Source organism: Salmo salar, chromosome 01 (genome assembly GCF_965601325.2).
Source record: "Salmo salar chromosome 01, fSalSal1, whole genome shotgun sequence".
Taxonomy (NCBI): domain Eukaryota; kingdom Metazoa; phylum Chordata; class Actinopteri; order Salmoniformes; family Salmonidae; genus Salmo; species Salmo salar.
Genome location: NC_138291.1, coordinates 104,908,809 through 104,926,478, shown reverse-complemented (window position 1 = coordinate 104,926,478; position 17,670 = coordinate 104,908,809). Strand labels below are relative to the sequence as shown.

Sequence of the window (17,670 nt, the reverse complement as noted above, 5' to 3'; positions counted from 1 at the left end):
GATGACATATCAAATGATGGCCACAAGTCAGAGACCACTATGATGACATATCAAATGATGGCCACAAGTCAGAGACCACTATGATGACATATCAAATGATGGCCACAAGTCAGAAACCACTATGATGACATATCAAATGCGTTTGAAGGATCCTTTTTGTCTTCTTCTACTGCATCTTAAGAGGAAAGTAATCCAAAAGTAGCTACAAGTAATCAGATTATGTTATTGAGTTTGGGGTAATTCAAAAGTTATGTTACTGATTACAATTTTGGACAGGTAACCAGTAACTGTAACAGATTACATTTAGAAAGTAATCTACCCAACCCTGGAATGTTATACAGTAGTTTAGGCAAATGGGAGGTATATCCTATCACGTTCAATACTTCATGCAAGACTAAGTGGGAAAAGAACGTTCAACACACTTGTGATAGTTTCACACCCCCTCAGAAACCCCACACCTGCCATTCACCCTCTCTTGGCACTTCCTACATATTCAGGCAGCACTTCCCAGGAAGAATGAATTCAATTGTCAATACGACCAAGAATGGTTGTGTGGGAAAATCTATAACTACCACTATGTAATGAGAGTGAGTGAGTGCAGTAGTTTACGCAGTATTAAAACAACAAAACAATAGTAGTCTTTCATGTCGCTGGAGGAGAAGGGAAGGGAATTGATGAGAGGAAGAGAGAAGGGAGGGGAATTGGTGAGAGGAAAGGAGATGGGAGGGGATTGGTGAGAGGAAGGGAGAAGGGAGGGGATGGTGAGAGGAAGAGAGACTGGAGGGGAATTGGTGAGAGGAAGAGAGAAGGGAGGGGATTTTGTGAGAGGAAGAGAGAAGGGAGGGGATTTTGTCAGAGGAAGAGAGAAGGGAGGGGAATTGGTGAGAGGAAGAGAGAAGGGAAGGGAATTGGTGAGAGGAAGAGAGAAGGGAGGGGAATTGGTGAGAGGAAGAGAGAAGGGAGGGGAATTGGTGAGAGGAAGCGAGATAGGAGGGGAATTGGAGAGAGGAAGAGAGAAGGGAAGGGAATTGGTGAGAGGAAGAGAGAAGTGAGGGGAATTGGAGAGAGGAAGGGAGAAGGGAGGGGAATTGGTAAGAGGAAGAGCGAAGGGAGGGGAATTGGTGAGAGGCAGGGAGAAGGGAGGGGAATTGGTGAGAGGAAGAGAGAAGGGAAGGGAATTGTTGAGAGGAAGAGAGAAGGGAGGGGAATTGGTGAGAGGAAAGGAGATGGGAGGGGATTGGTGAGAGGAAGGGAGAAGGGAGGGGATGGTGAGAGGAAGAGAGACTGGAGGGGAATTGGTGAGAGGAAGAGAGAAGGGAGGGGATTTTGTGAGAGGAAGAGAGAAGGGAGGGGATTTTGTGAGAGGAAGAGAGAAGGGAGGGGAATTGGTGAGAGGAAGAGAGAAGGGAAGGGAATTGGTGAGAGGAAGAGAGAAGGGAGGGGAATTGGTGAGAGGAAGAGAGAAGGGAGGGGAATTGGTGAGAGGAAGCGAGATAGGAGGGGAATTGGAGAGAGGAAGAGAGAAGGGAAGGGAATTGGTGAGAGGAAGAGAGAAGTGAGGGGAATTGGAGAGAGGAAGGGAGAAGGGAGGGGAATTGGTAAGAGGAAGAGCGAAGGGAGGGGAATTGGTGAGAGGCAGGGAGAAGGGAGGGGAATTGGTGAGAGGAAGAGAGAAGGGAAGGGAATTGTTGAGAGGAAGAGAGAAGGGAGGGGAATTGGAGAGAGGAAGGGAGAAGGGAGGGGAATTGGTAAGAGGAAGAGCGAAGGGAGGGGAATTGGTGAGAGGCAGGGAGAAGGGAGGGGAATTGGTGAGAGGAAGAGAGAAGGGAAGGGAATTGGTGAGAGGAAGAGAGAAGTGAGGGGAATTGGAGAGAGGAAGGGAGAAGGGAGGGGAATTGGAGAGAGGAAGAGAGAAGGGAAGGGAATTGGTGAGAGGAAGAGAGAAGTGAGGGGAATTGGAGAGAGGAAGGGAGAAGGGAGGGGAATTGGTAAGAGGAAGTGCGAAGGGAGGGGAATTGGTGAGAGGCAGGGAGAAGGGAGGGGAATTGGTGAGAGGAAGAGAGAAGGGAAGGGAATTGTTGAGAGGAAGAGAGAAGGGAGAGGAATTGGTGAGAGGAAGGGAGAAGGGAGGAGAATTGGTGAGAGGAAGAGAGAAGGGAGGGGAATTGGTGACAGGAAGGGAGAAGGGAGGGGAATTGTTGAGAGGAAGGCTGGAAAGTCATACAGCAATGTCTTTGTATGTTGAAAAGAGGGGATTGGAAGTCAGAACACGTGTCTGTATCGAGGATTGTTGTCTTGTAATGTGACTGGGTGTATTTTTTTATTTCACCTTTATTTAACTAAGCAAGTCAGTTAAGATCAAACTCTTATTTACAATGACGGCCTACTGGGGAACAGTGGCCTTGTTCAGGGGCAGAACGACAGTGTAACGGCCGTCTCTGTGAATGGACCAAGGCGCAGCGGGTTGAGTGCTCATTTTTAACATTTATTGAACACTTAAACAAAAACAAGAAAACGAACGACAGCTAGACAGTTTTGCAGGTTAACACACAGCAATGCAAAATCAACTTCCCACAAAAGACAGATGGAAAAAGGGCTACCTAAGTATGGCTCCTAATCAGCAACAACGATGTACAGCTGTCCCTGATTGAGAGCCATACCAGGCCAACACAAAGAAATACACAACATAGAAAGAACATAGAACAATACCCAAAAACACAAAACAAACACACCCTTGCCACGCCCTGACCAAACTACAATAACAAATAACCCCTTATACTGGTCAGGACGTGACAGACAGATTGTTACCTTGTCAGCTCAGGGATTCAATCTCGCAACCTTTTGTTTACTGGCCCAATACTCTAACCACTAGACTACTTGCCACTCCATGTATAATATGGGTTAAATATTTAATACATTCAACATTCAAAAAGAAAGAGACAAAAAAAACATTATAGAATGTAGCCCATGTCCTCATTTACATAGCATAAAGCCACTGTCCCTGGAAGTTTCACTAGTGTTGGTACGATTGATTGTCTGTTTGTGTTTGGGATGTTTGATGTCTGGGAAGCATGACCCTATAACTGATAGGAATCTGAAGAAAGTATGTTACTTTGTATACAACTTTATAGACCATATCTGATTTCAATACCTCTGGGGTCTAGAGAGTTGTGCCTTTTTAACAGAGCACTCTAGGTAACATTAGACGTGTTAGCTAGTGTCTACAACACCTCCTGCTACAGTACTGGATCCAGAGCCAGGATTCATGGCGTGTCTCAGAGTAGGAATGCTGATTTAGGATCATGTTTTTCCTCTTAGATCATAGTGAATGATATTACATGGACATTACACCTGATCCTAGATCAGTATTTCCTCTTAGATCATAGTTAAGGATATAACATGGATATAGACAGTTCATAGACTGTTCTCTCTGCTACCGCACGGTACCGGAGCACCAAGTCTAGGTCCAAAAGGCTTCTCAACAGCTTCTACCCCCAAGCCATAAGACTCCTAAACAGCTAATGAAATGACTACCCAGACTATTTGCATCCCCCTCTTTTACGCTGCTGCTATTCTCTGTTTATTCTCTATGCATAGTCACTTTAAGTCTACCTATGTACAGGTACATATTGCCTCTGCTGCCTCGACTGGCCAGTGCCCCCGCACATTGACTCTGTACCAGTGCCCCCGTACATTGACTCTATACCGGTGCCCCCTGTGTATAGCCTCGTTATTGTTATTTTACTGCTGCTCTATAAATATTTGTTACTTTTATATCTTATTTTGTACTTGTCTATTTTTTACTTAACATGTATTTTTCTTAAAACTGCATTGTTGGTTAAGGGCTTGTAAGTAAGCATTTCACTGTGAAGTCTACACCTGTTGTATTCGGAGCACGTGACAAATACAATTCCTCTTAGATCATAGTTAATGATATTACATGGATATTACACCTGATCCTAGATCAGCATTCGTACTCTGGGATGCTGTATGGATACGGCCCCGAGTACACATCTCAGATTACTATCTAGCCTCAGGCTAGGAAATTCATGACCCGAGTACACATCTCCGATTACTATCTAGCCTCAGGCTAGGAAATTCATGACCCGAGTACACATCTCAGGTTACTATCTAGCCTCAGGCTAGGAAATTCATGACCCGAGTACACATCTCAGGTGACTATCTAGCCTCAGGCTATGAAATTCATGACCCGAGTACACATCTCACATTACTATCTAGCCTCAGGCTAGGAAATTCATGACCCGAGTACACATCTCAGGTTACTATCTAGCCTCAGGCTATGAATCTGGCGGGGGAACCAAGAAGTGTTAGTTTGGATTGCTGTAGAGTCAGCAATATGTGGACGTTGCCAGGCAGTACATTTTTATCTTGTAGTTAGGTTTGTTATATTTTCATGCGTATTTGGTGTCATCGGTTAGTTGTGGGGTGTTGTTTTCGATATGACTGATGTCGCCCTAGCAGTCTAGCTGGTGCTCCCTCCCTCCCACCTTCTCTTTCCCTTTCCTTTTCAACTGGCCGCAGGCCGCCTCTCATGACGCTCTAAAAAGCAGTTTCATATTCATCAAAACAGTTTGAGGACAAAGAGAAAAGAGAGATGTAATCTATTATATGAAATAAGTTCTTCTTAATGGCATTACAAAAAGGGATCCTTTTCATCGCAAATGGAAAATTGTGCTTTGAGGCTTTCATTAAAATTCATGACATTTTCAAGACGGAGCAAGACGTCCTTGTTTGGTGTGAAGCTGCTTTTCCCTCTCTCTCCTGTATTGATCCAATGAAATGCTATTACAGTGTGTCGTCTACGTGCTCTGAAGTCTGACGTTCGGTCTACAAATTGCCCCTGTGAGTTTTTGAATGTTGATTCATGTTGAAATATATACAAAGTGAGGTAGACTAATAATGTTACTGTAGATACAGTTGTATTTACAGAGTATCTTAGGGTGTGTAGACTGGAGTGACTGGCATACGACTGTCCTTTATAGCAGCATCTTAACTCACAAACCACAGTCTATCATTTATTTGCTGTCAAACTGGTTAACATGTTATTGGTTACTTGGAGGTTTCTTCCCTTCATTCCTTTATAGCACCATGCAACCAGGATCACCTAGAGTGTGGTAATATTGGTATTAGTCCAGCACAGCATACTGTGTGTCAATATATAGTTTTAAACTAGTTGTACTATATACTCTAATTATCATTCCCCATTGTCAATATATAGCAACGCTTTGAACCTGACCGTTCATTTTTTTTTCTCACCTTTATTTAACCAAGTAGGCCAGTTGAGAACAAGTTCTCATTTACAACTGCGACCTGGCCAAGATAAAGCAAAGCAGTGCGACACAAACAACACAGAGTTGCACATGGAATAAACAAACATACAGTCAATAACACAATAGAAAAATCTATACACAGTGTGTGCAAATGTGGTAAGATTAGGGAGCTAAGGCAATAAATAGGCCATAGTGGCGAAATAATTACAATCTAGCATTAACACTGGAGTGATAGATGTGCAGAAGGTGAATGTGCAAGTAGAGATACTGGGGTGCAAAGGAACCAAAAAAACTAACTAAAATATGGGGATGAGGTAGTTGGTTGGGCTATTTACAGATGGGCTGTGTACAGGTGCAATGATTAGTAAGCTGCTCTGAAAGCTGATGCTTAAAGTTAGTGAGGGAGATATAAGACTCCAGCTTCAGTGATTTTTGCAATTCGTTCCAGTCATTGGCAGCAGAGAACTGGAAGGAAAGGCGATCAATGTAGGAGTTGGCTTTGGGGATGACCAGTGAAATATACCTGCTGAAGCACATGAGCTGAGATAAGGTGGGGCTTTGGCTATCAAAAACATATAGATGACCTGGAGCCAGTGGGTTTGGCGATGAATATGAAGCAAGGGCCAGCCAACAAGAGCATACAGGTCGCAGCGGCGGGTAGTATATGAGGCTTTGGTGACAAAACGGATGGCACTGTGATAGACTACATCCAGTTTGCTGAGTAGAGTGTTGGAGGCTATTTTGTAAATGACATCGCCAAAGTCAAGGATTGGTAGGATAGTCAGTTTTACAAGGGTATGTTTGGCAGCATGAGTGAAGGATGCTTTATTGCGAAATAGGAAGCCGATTCTAGATTTAATTTTGGATTGGAGATGCTTAGTGTGAGTCTGGAAGGAGAGTTTACAGTCTAACCAGACACCTAGGTATTTGTTGTTGTCCACATAATCTAAGTCAGAACCGTTCAGAGTAGTGATGCTAGTCAGGTGGGCGGGTGCAGGGAGCGATCGGTTGAAGAGCATGCATTTGGTTTTACTTGCATTTAAGAGCAGTTGGAGGCCACGGAAGGAGTGTTGTATGGCACTGAAGCTCATCTGGAGGTTTGTTAACACAGTGTCCAAAGAAGGGCCAGATGGTGTCGTCTGCGTAGAGGTGGATCAGAGAATCACCAGCAGCAAGAGCAACATCATTGATGTATACAGAGAAGAGAGTCGGCCCGAGAATTGAACCCTGTGGCACACCCATAGAGACTGCCAGAGGTCCGGACAACAGGCCCTCCGATTCGACACACTGAACTCTATCTGAGAAGTAGTTGGTGAACCAGGCGAGGCAGTCATTTGAGAAACCAAGGCTGTTGAGTCTGCCGATAAGAATGCGGTGATTGACAGAGTCGAAAGCCTTTGCCAGGTCAATGAAGACGCTGCACAGTAATGTCTCTTATTGATGGCAGTTATGATATAGTTTAGGACCTTGAACGTGGCTGAGGTGCACCCATGACTAGCTTTGAAACCAGATTGCATAGCAGAGAAGGTACAGTGGGATTCGAAATGGTTGGTGATCTGTTTGTTAACTTGGCTTTCGAAGACTTTAGAAAGGCAGGGTAGGATAGATATAGGTCTGTAACAGTTTGGGTCTAGAGTGTCTCCCCCTTTGAAGAGGGGGATGACTGCGGCAGCTTTCCAATCTTTAGGGATCTCAGACGATACGAAAGAGAGGCTAGTAATAGGGGTTGCAACTTTTGCAGCAGGTATAATTTTAGAAAGAGATGGTCCAGATTGTCTAGCCCAGCTGATTTGTAAGGGTCCAGATTTTGCAGCTCTTTCAGAACATCAGCTATCTGGATTTGGGTGAAGGAGAAATGGGGGAGGCTTGGGTAAGTTGCTGTGGCAGGGGCAGAGATGTTGACTGGGGTAGGGGTAGGCAGGTCGAAAGCATGGCCAGCCGTAGAAAAATTCTTATTGAAATTCTCGATATCGTAGATTTATCAGTGGTGGCAGTGTTTTCTAGCCTCAGTGCAGTGGGCAGCTGGGAGGAGGTGCTCTTATTCTCCATGGATTTTACAGTGTCCCATAACATTTGGAGTTTGTGCTACATGATGCAGATTTCTGTTTGCAAAAGCTAGTCTTTGCTTTCCTAACTGCCTTACACCTAATGTCTGAAGGTGTAACTTGGATGACATGTAGATGTAAAAAGATACAGCGTCCCACTTGTGTTCAATGCCTGAGGAAAGGCTCTTCAACAGCTTATGTAAGTAATACTGCAAACCCTCCTCCTCATACACACTTGGTTGCTTTGACATCACAGCATTAGTTTTCCTACAAATGCAGTATAGGCCTACTCTTATGAAGGGTTCTTCAGCTGTCCCTGTAGGAGAACCCTTTTTGGGTCCAGGTATAACCCTTTTTTCTAAGACTGTATCACTATCAACATTACTACTTAGATATTCCCTCCATTGTACTCTTACTCTTCAGCCAGTTAAAGTTAGTTTGATATCCCATTGTGGTCCTGCTCTTGCTTCAGTATCAGTCAGTTAACGTTAGTTTGATATCCCATTGTACTCTTACTCAGTATCAGCCAGTTAGAGCTAGTTTTATATCCCATTGTACTCTTACTCAGTATCAGCCAGTTAGAGCTAGTTTGATATCCCATTGTACTGTTACTCATCAGTATCAGTCAGTTATCGTTAGTTTGATATCCTAATGTACTCTTACTCATCAGTATCAGCCAGTTAAAGTTAGTTTGATATCCCATTGTACTCTTACTCAGTATCAGCCAGTTAGAGCTAGTTTGATATCCCATTGTACTGTTACTCATCAGTATCAGCCAGTTAAAGTTAGTTTGATATCCCATTGTACTGTTACTCATCAGTATCAGCCAGTTAAAGTTAGTTTGATATCCCATTGTACTGTTACTCATCAGTATCAGCCAGTTAAAGTTAGTTTGATATCCCATTGTACTGTTACTCATCAGTATCAGCCAGTTAAAGTTAGTTTGATATCCCATTGTACTGTTACTCATCAGTATCAGCCAGTTAAAGTTAGTTTGATATCCCATTGTACTGTTACTCATCAGTATCAGCCAGTTAAAGTTAGTTTGATATCCCATTGTACTGTTACTCATCAGTATCAGCCAGTTAAAGTTAGTTTGATATCCCATTGTACTGTCTCCTGCTCTTGTCAGAGGACATTTGTTGTCACCAGTTGTTTCCTTTTTAATTATTGGGGATGGGAGTCAGGAGAGAATAGTTGTTTTAACAAGAGCTCAGTCAATGAGCCAAGACAATTCATGCAGAGTGATCAGAGCGACGAGAGGCATGCCTCTTCTTCATTTTCTTCCCCATGACTAAACTCTTGCAAATTACACTGGGCTCGAGTCCCAAATGGCACCCTATTCCCTATGTAATGCACTACTTTTTACCAGGGCCCATAGGGACTTCATAGGGAATAGGGTGCCATTTGGGATGCAGTATATGTGTTCTAAACAGCTGATAAATGAAGGGTGGCAGTCTGAAGCAGTTTGATTTCAGCATCACAACAACATGGGACCTGATTGGTGCAGCATGTGGATGAGCCGACAGAATGAATAATGAGAGTCTCTTTAGATAAAGAGTGTCTGAAGGACTGAGTGTTATAGTGGAATACGGTTGGTTATTATATTATATCAGCTTTCTCTCTATAGCAGCATGTTGTACTGACAAAACACTCATGATATTATACTGTGTTTCTCTCCATAGCATTCAATGTAGACACAACTAAAATGACTGATATGAAATAATCTTTCTCTTCACAGTATAGACACAGTGTACAACACATTAGGAACAGCTGCTTTTTCCATGACATACGTGTACTGACCAGGTGAATCCAGGTGAAAGCTATGATCCCTTATTAATGACACTTGTTAAATCCACTTCAATCAGTGTAGATGAAGGGGAGGAGACAGGTTAAAGAAGGATTTTTAAGCCTTCAGACAATTGAGACATGGATTGTGTGTGTGTGTGCCATTCAGAGGGTGAATGGGCAAGACAAAACATTTAAGTGCCTTTGAACGGGGTATGTTAGTAGGTGCCAGGCTCACCGGTTTGAGTGTGTCAAGAACTGCAACGCTGCTGTGTTTTTCACTCTCAACAGTTTCCTGTGTGTATCAAGAATGGTCCACCACCCAAAGGACATCCAGCCAACTTGACACAACTGTGGGAAGCATTGGAGTCAACATGAGCAGCATCCCTGTGGAACGCTTTCGACACCTTTCAGAGTCCATGTCCCGACAAATTGAGGCTGTTCTGAGGGCAAAAGGGGTGGATGCAAGTCAATATTAGGAAGGTGTTCCTAACGTTTTGTGCTCTCAGTGTAGAGTTCAGACATAACATCCTTGATATTGTGTTGTCTTTCCCGGCATAGCATTAATTCATGTTTCATTCGCTTACTTCTCACTTCCCCCCCATGCTGCTCCACCTATGGATGTTCCCCAACATCCTCTTACCACCCACAGTTGTAAATGTGTATATATTACAATTATAATTATTATCATTATTTTGTCTCATTCACTTCTCTTTTTATTTATTTGACTTTTTTATTTGACCCACTCTGTGGGAGCCCGGAGCATCAGATTTCCAATATACCCTGCATTTACATCTGTCCCTGTGACTAATACACTCGATCTCTCTATTCTTCAGAAACCAAGATATTATACTAGTTTCCTCTCCATGCCATGCAGACGCAAGATGCATGCTTTTTTTTCTCTAGGTGTCTGCATGGTTTATCTTCTATCACAGCTGTCTGCATGGCTTGTCTTGTATCACAGCTGTCTGCATGGCTCGTCTTGTACCACAGCTGTCTGCATGGTTTATCTTCTATCACAGCTGTCTGCATGGTTTATCTTCTATCACAGCTGTCTGCATGGCTCGTCTTGTATCACAGCTGTCTGCATGGTTTATCTTCTATCACAGCTGTCTGCATGGCTCGTCTTGTATTGATCTGTCTGCATGGCGTGTCTTGTATCACAGCTGTCTGCATGGTTTATCTTCTATCACAGCTGTCTGCATGGTTTATCTTCTGTCACAGCTGTCTGCATGGCTTGTCTTGTATCACAGCTGTCTGCATGGCTCGTCTTGTACCACAGCTGTCTGCATGGTTTATCTTCTATCACAGCTGTCTGCATGGTTTATCTTCTATCACAGCTGTCTGCATGGCTCGTCTTGTATCACAGCTGTCTGCATGGTTTATCTTCTATCACAGCTGCCCGCATGGCTTGTCTTGTATCGATCTGTCTGCATGGCTTGTCTTGTATCACAGCTGTCTGCATGGTTTATCTTCTATCACAGCTGTCTGCATGGTTTATCTTCTATCACAGCTGTCTGCATGGCTTGTCTTGTATCACAGCTGTCTGCATGGTTTATCTTCTATCACAGCTGTCTGCATGGCTTGTCTTGTATCACAGCTGTCTGCATGGCTTGTCTTGTATCACAGCTGTCTGCATGGCTTGTCTTGTATCACAGCTGTCTGCATGGTTTGCCTTGTATCACAGCTGTCTGCATGGCTTGTCTTGTATCACAGCTGTCTGCATGGTTTATCTTGTAGTTGAAGCTACTGCATATAGGGCACTACTGTTGACCAGAGCCTTATGGGATACCTGGTCTAAACTAGAGCACTATCAACTCACAAACGGGGGCCGTTGATGTCGCTGCTAAGGATTCTAGCTTTAAACTTAAGGTAATTTCTTGGCATGCCAAATGTCTTGGGAAAAGACAAGAGACGCTTTTTAAAATTTTGGATGCTGTTACAAAGGTGCTAAAAAATGTGCCATGTTTCTCACTCGACAGATGCATTGCTTGGCATGGTGGCTCTGGGCTTGGCATCGACCAGCCATCTGCTGGGGTTGTGCGTCCACCCATGCCCTCGCTCGCCACGAGTTGTTTCCCATAGAGTTCCTTTCTAACGTCCCCTAGCTAGCATTAGCGTAATTGGGAAGCCTTATTTAGTCTAAGGGGATCACTAGAACCTCTCTGTCTGGGTGAGGATAATGTAGACACAGGACCTCCTTTGTTTTCATTGGCTGGGTCTTAGATTTAACCATGTGTTTTCTATAGATTTAACCATGTGTTTACTATAGATTTAACCATGTGTTTACTATAGATTTAACCATGTGTTTTCTATAGATTTAACCATGTGTTTTCTATAGATTTAACCATGTGTTTTCTATAGATTTAACCATGTGTTTTCTATAGATTTAACCATGTGTTTACTATAGATTTAACCATGTGTTTTCTATAGATTTAACCATGTGTTTTCTATAGATTTAACCATGTGTTTTCTATAGATTTAACCATGTGTTTACTATAGATTTAACCATGTGTTTTCTATAGATTTAACCATGTGTTTTCTATAGATTTAACCATGTGTTTACTATAGATTTAACCATGTGTTTTCTATAGATTTAACCATGTGTTTACTATAGATTTAACCATGTGTTTACTATAGATTTAACCATGTGTTTTCTATAGATTTAACCATGTGTTTTCTATAGATTTAACCATGTGTTTTCTATAGATTTAACCATGTGTTTTCTATAGATTTAACCATATGTTTCCTATAAGGACCTCAACTGTATAGAGACCTTGTATGATAGTCACAGCAAGGTTGGGTCAATTCCATTTCAAGTCAGTCAATGCAGCCAGGAAGTAAAGTGATATTTAGATTGGGATTTGAGGTTGAAATGGAACTGACTCCAGCCATGAGTCACTCATGCTACTGCAGTATTGATGAGTGCTATCCTTACCTTAACCGTTTTAAATGTCAACCTCAATGGGGTGACATCAGAGTTGGGACGTCTCAAGGATCCATTTGATCCATTTCCCTGCAGTATTTACCATTTCCCTGCAGTTTCCTTACACTGGAATAAACAACTGCATTAAGTAACTGCAACCACAACGGTTGACCATGATACTTATATCAAGGCTATCTCACTGGCATGTCTCTCCTGCATAGCTCTATTGTCAGGTAGCCTTCGCATCGCTGGAAGGGAGACAGCAACTTTGTGTTCGGTATGGAATTTGAAGATGAACATTTCAAGTGAACAGTATTATTTGTACTTTATTTAAATAGATTTTTTCATTATGCAATAAAATGCATATTCAATGCATTCTGAATTCTCACCATTTACATATAAACACACTCCTTCAGCAGCTGAGCTAAACAGTATCCATTCATGTTGACACACAGAAGTCATTTCATCACTAAACAGTATCCATTCATGTTGACACACAGAAGTCATTTCATCACTAAACAGTATCCATTCATGTTGACACACAGAAGTCATTTCATCACTAAACAGTATCCATTCATGTTGACACACAGAAGTCATTTCATCACTAAACAGTATCCATTCACGTTGACACACAGAAGTCATTTCATCACTAAACAGTATCCATTCACGTTGACACACAGAATTCATTTCATCACTAAACAGTATCCATTCATGTTGACACACAGAATTCATTTCATCACTAAACAGTATCCATTCATGTTGACACACAGAAGTCATTTCATCACTAAACAGTATCCATTCATGTTGACACACAGAAGTCATTTCATCACTAAACAGTATCCATTCATGTTGACACAGAAGTCATTTCATCACTAAACAGTATCCATTCATGTTGACACACAGAAGTCATTTCAACACTAAACAGTATCCATTCATGTTGACACACAGAAGTCATTTCATCACTAAACAGTATCCATTCATGTTGACACACAGAAGTCATTTCATCACTAAACAGTATCCATTCACGTTGACACACAGAAGTCATTTCATCACTAAACAGTATCCATTCACGTTGACACACAGAAGTCATTTCATCACTAAACAGTATCCATTCACGTTGACACACAGAAGTCATTTCATCACTAAACAGTATCCATTCACGTTGACACACAGAAGTCATTTCATCACTAAACAGTATCCATTCACGTTGACACACAGAAGTCATTTCATCACTAAACAGTATCCATTCACGTTGACACACAGAAGTCATTTCATCACTAAACAGTATCCATTCACGTTGACACACAGAAGTCATTTCATCACTAAACAGTATCCATTCATGTTGACACACAGAAGTCATTTCATCACTAAACAGTATCCATTCATGTTGACACACAGAAGTCATTTCATCACTAAACAGTATCCATTCACGTTGACACACAGAAGTCATTTCATCACTAAACAGTATCCATTCATGTTGACACACAGAAGTCATTTCATCACTAAACAGTATCCATTCATGTTGACACACAGAAGTCATTTCATCACTAAACAGTATCCATTCATGTTGACACACAGAAGTCATTTCATCACTAAACAGTATCCATTCATGTTGACACACAGAAGTCATTTCATCACTAAACAGTATCCATTCATGTTGACACACAGAAGTCTACTCCACACGGAAGTCATTTTATGTCACTAGCTACATCCTCCCTAGTGTTTGGATGGCTGGACGCTTTAGCAGCAGTGACTGTTGATTTGACCCATAATGTGTTGAAATGTGGACTTTGACATGTCGTCTCACTACTCACTATACCATCTCTGATGTTTGAATCAGTCATGGGTGGATGAGCAGCAGTGTTTTCTTGTGGAAAATCTCTGCACCGAAAACCTAATCAGCTAGTCAGTTAGTGTTAGGATTAGGATTAGGGTTAGGGTTAGGGTTAGGATTAGGGTTAGGGTTAGGATTAGGGTTATGATTAGGGTTAGGGTTAGGGTGACGATTTGAATGTTAAGGCTGTCATGACAGATGGGAAAAGGATGTTGATTTGACCAGTAATGTGTTGAAACGTTGGCATTGCCTTTACACCAGACCATCAGCAGACCATCCATTTCCTGATAGCATCACACAGCTGAGTTGAAAGCCAAGGACGGCTGATAACTACAATTCACTTTAGCCACGTGCAGTCAGAATTATTAGTCAATTCATTTTCCATTCTCTTTTATGTGGGAAAAATGTAATCCAAACTTTTAGTTTGTGGCACCACAATCCATTGTTTATTGCAGGTCTAATGCTTTATGACATTTTGTAATGAGGCTGAATTATCCTCAAGTGATTTATTCTTTGAAAAATGGAGCCAGAGGCAGACCCCACACATATTATTAACATACATGAGATCATACAGTCGGTGGATAAAGGACATGAAATGTTTCCCCAAGACTGGGATATAATCATAATGATTAGCTTTGCTGCTTATTTAAACACACAGACCTGCTGCTTCCTGTAACACACAGAACTGCTGCTTCTTTTAACACACAGACCTGCTGCTCCCTGTAACACACAGACCTGCTGCTCCCTGTAACACACATACCTGCTGCTTCCTGTAACACACATACCTGCTGCTCCCTGTAACACACAGACCTGCTGCTTCCTTTAACACACATACCTGCTGCTCCCAGTAACACATAGACCTGCTGCTCCCTGTAACACACAGACCTGCTGCTTCTTTTAACACACAGACCTGCTGCTCCCTTTAACACACAGACCTGCTGCTCCCTGTAACACACAGACCTGCTGCTCCCTGTAACACACAGACCTGCTGCTCCCTGTAACACACAGACCTGCTGCTTCTTTTAACACACAGACCTGCTGCTCCCTTTAACACACAGACCTGCTGCTCCCTGTAACACACAGACCTGCTGCTCCCTGTAACACACAGACCTGCTGCTCCCTGTAACACACAGACCTGCTGCTCCCTGTAACACACAGACCTGCTGCTTCCTTTAACACACATACCTGCTGCTCCCTGTAACACACAGACCTGCTGCTTCCTTTAACACACAGACCTGCTGCTCCCTGTAACACACAGACCTGCTGCTTCCTGTAACACACAGACCTGCTGCTTCTTTTAACACACAGTACTGCTGCTCCCTGTAACACACATACCTGCTGCTCCCTGTAACACACAGACCTGCTGCTCCCTGTAACACACAGACCTGCTGCTTCTTTTAACACACAGACCTGCTGCTCCCTTTAACACACAGACCTGCTGCTCCCTGTAACACACAGACCTGCTGCTCCCTGTAACACACAGACCTGCTGCTCCCTGTAACACACAGACCTGCTGCTCCCTGTAACACACAGACCTGCTGCTCCCTGTAACACACAGACCTGCTGCTTCCTTTAACACACATACCTGCTGCTCCCTGTAACACACAGACCTGCTGCTTCCTTTAACACACAGACCTGCTGCTCCCTGTAACACACAGACCTGCTGCTTCCTGTAACACACAGACCTGCTGCTTCTTTTAACACACAGACCTGCTGCTCCCTGTAACACACATACCTGCTGCTCCCTGTAACACACAGACCTGCTGCTCCCTGTAACACACAGACCTGCTGCTTCCTTTAACACACAGACCTGAGGCTCCCTGTAACACACAGACCTGCTGCTTCCTTTAACATACAGACCTGCTGCTCCCTGTAACACACATACCTGCTGCTCCCTGTAACACACAGACCTGCTGCTCCCTGTAACACACAGACCTGCTGCTTCCTTTAACACACAGACCTGAGGCTCCCTGTAACACACATACCTGCTGCTCCCTGTAACACACAGACCGGCTGCTCCCTGTAACACACAGACCTGCTGCTTCCTTTAACACACAGACCTGCTGCTCCCTGTAACACACAGACCTGCTGCTTCCTTTAACACACATACCTGCTGCTCCCTGTAACACACAGACCTGCTGCTTCCTGTAACACACAGACCTGCTGCTTCTTTTAACACACAGACCTGCTGCTCCCTGTAACACACATACCTGCTGCTCCCTGTAACACACAGACCTGCTGCTCCCTGTAACACACAGACCTGCTGCTCCCTGTAACACACAGACCTGCTGCTCCCTGTAACACACAGACTTGCTGCTTCCTTTAACACACAGACCTGCTGCTTCCTGTAACACACAGACCTGCTGCTCCCTGTAACACACAGACTTGCTGCTCCCTGTAACACACAGACCTGCTGCTCCCTGTAACACACAGACCTGCTGCTTCCTTTAACACACAGACCTGCTGCTTCCTTTAACACACAGACCTTCTGCTTCTGTAACACACAGACCTGCTGCGTATTTAAACATACAGACCTGCTGCTTCCTGTAACACACAGACCTGCTGCTTCCTGTAACACACAGACCTGCTGCTTCCTGTAACACACATACCTGCTGCTCCCTGTAACACACAGACCTGCTGCTCCCTGTAACACACAGACCTGCTGCTCCCTGTAACACACATACCTGCTGCTTCCTTTAACACACAGACCTGCTGCTTCCTTTAACACACAGACCTGCTGCTTCCTTTAACACACAGACCTGCTGCTTCCTTTAACACACAGACCTGCTGCTTCCTTTAACACACAGACCTGCTGCTTCCTTTAACACACAGACCTGCTGCTCCCTGTAACACACAGACCTGCTGCTCCCTGTAACACACAGACCTGCTGCTTCCTTTAACACACATACCTGCTGCTCCCTGTAACACACAGACCTGCTGCTTCCTTTAACACACATACCTGCTGCTTCCTTTAACACAGACCTGCTGCTCCCTGTAACACACAGACCTGCTGCTTCCTTTAACACACATACCTGCTGCTCCCTGTAACACACAGACCTGCTGCTTCCTTTAACACACAGACCTGCTGCTCCCTGTAACACACAGGCCTGCTGCTTCCTTTAACACATATACCTGCTGCTCCCTGTAACACACAGACCTGCTGCTTCTTTTAACACACAGACCTGCTGCTTCCTTTAACACACAGACCTGCTGCTTCCTTTAACACACAGACCTGCTGCTCCCTGTAACACACATACCTGCTGCTCCCTGTAACACACAGATCTGCTGCTTCCTTTAACACACAGACCTGCTGCTCCCTGTAACACACAGACCTGCTGCTCCCTGTAACACACAGACCTGCTGCTTCCTTTAACACACAGACCTGCTGCTACTACAGTATGATAACAGCTTGTAGGACTTCTAGTCACTCACTCACACACTCACTCTCACTCACTCACTCATACGGACAGCAGAGAGGGAGGAGAGGATGGAGAGGGGAGACAAAGAAAGAGAGGAGAGAGCTGTGGTGATCTGCTCAGTGTGCCTGCTAGTGCCTGCCCAGCAACAGGGCCTGTCTAATGCCGTGTTTAGACAACGTGAGAGCTCCATCTATAGGCTGTTGTAAGAGTCACTGCTTAAAGACGATTAGTGTCTCTGCAGCTTTATCATGTAGTCTCAAATGGAACCCTATTTTCTATTTAGTACACTCATACATTCACATACATTCAGACACATTCTGAAATAGATTTTTAATAATGGATAGCATCATGATCATTTGTTTTTCGT

General features: G+C 43.6%; 1 protein-coding gene across 1 annotated transcript in view; it reads left to right on the top strand.

The window, feature by feature from the left end:
- The window catches only part of LOC106577441 (adhesion G protein-coupled receptor B3), a 350,410-nt gene that overhangs the window by 81,159 nt on the left and 251,581 nt on the right, over positions 1-17,670 (top strand). The window lies entirely within an intron of this gene.